The sequence below is a fragment of the Durio zibethinus genome, chromosome 4, assembly GCF_047325235.1.
Source record: "Durio zibethinus cultivar Kanyao isolate XHJ-2024 chromosome 4, ASM4732523v1, whole genome shotgun sequence".
Lineage (NCBI taxonomy): Eukaryota > Viridiplantae > Streptophyta > Magnoliopsida > Malvales > Malvaceae > Durio > Durio zibethinus.
This window is the reverse complement of record NC_143165.1, coordinates 18,661,617-18,666,623: the sequence shown is the minus strand read 5'-3', so window position 1 is coordinate 18,666,623 and position 5,007 is coordinate 18,661,617.

The following is a 5,007-nucleotide window of genomic DNA, read 5'->3' as shown; positions in this document are numbered from 1 at the left end:
TCTTAGTCTCCCTAATGGAGTCACCAAGCTATCATAACGTATCGATTTGAAAATTCAATCGTTAAATGTAATTTTTTTTAAATCGTGAAAACATGAAGTCACCACCAATCTTTTTTAGAGTGTGATTGGCCACCCTAAAAACTTTATCTTTTTAATAAAATAATAAAAGGGTTTAAAGTTTATTAAAAAGATAATTTTGGTTTACAAAAGTAGGATTGAGTTCAAAAGTCAGTTATGCGTGGGAAAAAATTAGCACCACCACATGCCCACAAATTTGGTATCAATTAATTATGCGCTATTTATAATTCTAAACAAAAATGGTTTCTATATAACTTTAATTATAATTTCCTTCATCTTTTAGAAAAAAATTAATTAATTAAAACAAATCTTTATTTAGGAATATTATGAAAATATTTAGATTAAAGAAATACCTTTAAATTCCTCGACATAAAGGCAGAATTCAAATATAATCTTTTTATCTAAGATTTATCATAACATTCCTTTAAAAATAAAAAAAAAATTATCTTTCTTTGTAAAGGATAATAATTCATGACTCTCCAACATCTAGGCAGAGTATCAACAATTATATTTCACAGAATACTATTTTAATTTTATTAGTTTAAAACTAATTTTTAAAGAACTTTTTATACAATAAAAACGAAAAATGATACAATTAATATTAAACATCAATAATTAGACAAAAACATATATATAGGGCATAATGAATGTAAACATTAATCCAAAAATCATTTCTATGCAAATGATGATAAAATAATTTTAAGAATTGGATTTTAATATGAAGAAACCACTTAGACTCTTTGACCTCTAAGCAAAGTTGGAGTGTGACTATTTATATTCAAAATCCTATTTTATTACTTTATTATTTTTCATCTTTTATTCTTTATTCTTTAATTAATTTTATTATTATTTTAATTATAAAATTATATGAAAAGTCCCTAATGAAATAAAATTTCCTAAACACCTATAATTTAGGCAACATTCAAGAATAGATTATTTCATAAGAGGTTTTCATATAAATCCTTAAAAATTTAAGATGATTTTAGGGTTTTAGGGTTCTGGATAGTTTTAGGGTTGTAAAATTTAATTTAAGGTTTCAACTAAGGCCTAGGGATTCGAGTTCCACCTTGAACTAAAGGTTTCAGATTTCATTTAAAGTTTTTATTTTAAGGATTCGTTAAGGGTTTGAACCTTAAGGTTTTATTCAGGGTTTTGTCCATAGGGTTTTAATTTTAATGTTTCATTTGATAAATTTACGAGCCTTTCCAAAACTTTTTAACATTTAGGTAGACATTCAGAGCAAGCTCACTTTTTATAATTCTCAAAAATTAATTATTATATATATTTTTCAAAACAAGATTGTTTTTCATAGTTTCCAAAAGCTAATTCTTATATTTTTTTTTGGAACAAGTTCATTTTTAATAATTTTCAAAAATTAATTTTTATGTTTTATATGTATATTCCTTTCCATTAATCTTTTATTATTATTATTATTATTATTATTATTATATATTAATCTTTTATTATTATATTTTTTATTATTTAATAATTTTTCAACATTTAAGCAGAGTTATTATTATTATTATTATTATTATAATTTTAAAACATGATTTTTAATTTGCTCTAGCATCTAGATAGAGAATTTAAAATTTTTTTCTTCTTTATTTGAAGCTTGGTTTGTTAACATAACTTAAGAAATCATTTTTATTTTTGAAATGCAAATTTTGATGAAGATGCATGAATCTAATAAATCAACATAAACATAATAATTTAAAAGGTCAACACGTGCAAAATTATTAAACAATCAAAATTAAACATAAACTTAAACAAATATTTATTAACAACCACAATAAAAATATGAATAATAACAATCATGCAAAAAATTATTTAAACAACACATAATCTAAATTTTAATTATTTAGATTTTTATATTTATTATTATTTATTATTTCTCTCTAATCTACTTTATTTGTATTTATTATTATTTCCACAAACTCTAATTAAACTCGTACCCTAGCTACAAACCAAAAAGAGATAATAAAGACACATCAAGGTGTTCCAAGTATAACCACTAGCTTTCACCCATTCTTACTATCTTCTCTCATATGTTTAAAACTAAAGAAAAGAAAGAAGAAAAGATAAGTGAGGAGTAAGCGATGATAGAATGATGGAATTAGGTGAATGGCTTCCCTATTTATAGAGGAGTGTTCGAATATAGGGGGTAACATTATAATAGTTTGAGTTTATATCAAACACTAAAGGATAAAGCTTCATCTTGATCTTCAAAGTATCATGACCAAATGAGACTTTTTGTCCTTGAAGAGGTGTAGCCAAACATGCTTCTATGGGATTCATCTTAGGCATTGATCATTCTTGATTTCAATCTCAAGTCAATCTCCATCCTAGGTTTGGCTAAGGTAGGATTACAAAGTGAAGTAGTGGAGCTTGATCCAACCTTTTGCATTTTAAATGGCTAAAGTCCTTTTCCATAAATAACTCTTTTGAATGGATGAACCAAAAAGTCATAGTTGATCACAAATAGCTTTGGTCAAATATCTCTATTGGTCTTATGAGCTTGAACTTCTTTAGTAGTGCTTCATCTCCCTCGGCTATATATGAAAAAGTTCATGGTAGCTAGAAATTCTTCAAATGCCATAAGTAAGGTTGATCTTTTCTTAAAACTAAGATAGCCAAATAGACAGAGTTCTTGTGCTTTTAAAATTATTCAATTTTGTAATTATCCTCTTGTATTTGAATTGGCTGAATGGATAAGTCCCAATGTAAGCCAAACTCTTCAAATGTACAAACAATCTCTAGTCATTTTTGCTTTGGCCGAATGCCATGGGTGAGGTGGAGGTGTCCTTATGCATGTTAAACTCCATTTTAGCCACATGGATGGGTGGCAATTGAGCCAATAGGGTTAAGCCACATCCTCATTTGCATGGCTGAATGTGCACCTCGCATGCTTGCTTGTATAGCTTGTATGAAAGTTAAGTCCACAAGTCTTGAACCTTAAAATTATGGAAACAACATTAAAAGTACAAAAATCCATCAAAAATTGAAAATTTAGCACTAATTTTTGCATGTAACAATTATATATTTTAAGGAGCTATCAAGTGTCTACCTATTCCACCTTCTGAAAAGAAAACCTCAATTGAGGATCTTTTAGGTTCCTTGATCAAAGCTCAAACCTTTTTTATGCAAACATAGAACACAATGTTCCATAATCATACTATATTTATCAAGAACCTAGAAACCTAGATAGGACAATTAGATACCCTGCTTAGTACTGGACCCTAGGGCACCTTACCAAGTAACACGAAAGTTAATCCTATGAGGGAAGGGAAAGAACAATGTAAAGTCATTACCTTTAAAAATGGTAGGTAGGCAGCTAGTGGCCTAATCTAGGTTAATCCCTAAGATACAGTTGAGGAGTCTGAGGAAGAGTCAATGGGAGTCCTAAATAAAAAAGGGGAAAAAGATAAAAAAATATATGAGAGAGCAATACCTACCCAGATACCCTAAACACCTACACAACTTTTAATTCCCAATTCTTCTTGGCTTGCTCTTCTAGGCCTTACATTCATTTCCCTCATGGGTTTCAATAGTTCAAAGAAGAGAAGCAATTATCCAAAATTTTAGATGTGTTTAAGAAATTACATATCAACATCCTTTTTGTAGATGCATTAGAGCAAATACCCACCTATGCCAAGTTTATGAAAGACATTATCTCTAGGAAGAGGAGATTAGAGGATTATGAGACAATTGTACTCACCAATGTGTGTACATCATTGATTTAGAGAGAATTACTTGCAAAGTTGAAAGATCCAGGTTATTTTACTATTCCTTGCATCATAGGTAGTATGTCCTTTGATAGAATATTATGTGACTTAGATGTTGGTAACAACTTGATGCCGTGGTCTATTTTAAAGAAACTAGGCATAGGTGAGGTGAAGCCTACCTTTGTGACTCTGCAACTAGCTAATAAATCATTGAAATATCCTTGAGGGATTGTAGAGGATGTCTTGTGTTGCTAGCCATGTAGGAGTATCACAAGTGTATGAGCCACACAAGTAATATAGATTGGAAGTATTCCAAGTTATCATCTCTTTAGGGATTAGGTTTTTAGTATATAGCAAATTACTAAAATTAGACATATAGGATATATTTGGATTGAGGGGAAATTTTTATTTAATTAAACTAAATTAATAAAATTAAATCTACATTAACAACTAATTAAACCTAAAAACTATACCGAATGAAACTTTAACCCTAATTAATAGCAAATTATGAAAAATTTTGAAATTAACCTTAAAACTTCTAAAAGTGGAAAGTTACTTAAAATAAAAAGTTGCTAAAAAAGGAAAGAATCTAAAACCTAACTAAAAAGGTTCCAAATTAAAGCATAAACATTATAAAAGTAAAATACAATAATTATTCATGAAAAATATGAAATTAAATTGAACAAAATGAAATAAAATTGCAATTTACCCTAAACAATAACCTTACCCATAAATGGCATGTAAATGTATGAACATAAAGGTAAATGGTATGGAACTAAAATACTAAAATGAACTAAATGATATTTTTGGGCTATAGTATACACAAATACATGCAATTGTAAATCTAAATTATCATGCCAATTAAAAACAATTAAAACCAAATAAACATGTAAATGAAGCTTAAATTGACTAACAGGCATACATGAAAGCATAATTGGAAATGCAGCACAAATGAAAGACCAAATTGAGTAAGTTTAGGGGCTGGAATAGAACCTGGAATAGCAGCAAAAACTAGTCCCTAAAACCTAGCAAAAAAACAAAAATGCAAAGTCAAACATTTTAGAAATAAACCTTTAATGGACATAGACATTACCCTACCATGCAAAACCCTAAATACACATGATTTAAACATTAAAATGACCTAAAATGTATCATTTAACTATTGCATCCAGATTTAAAAACTTATCCTAACTGAAAATTTAAAATA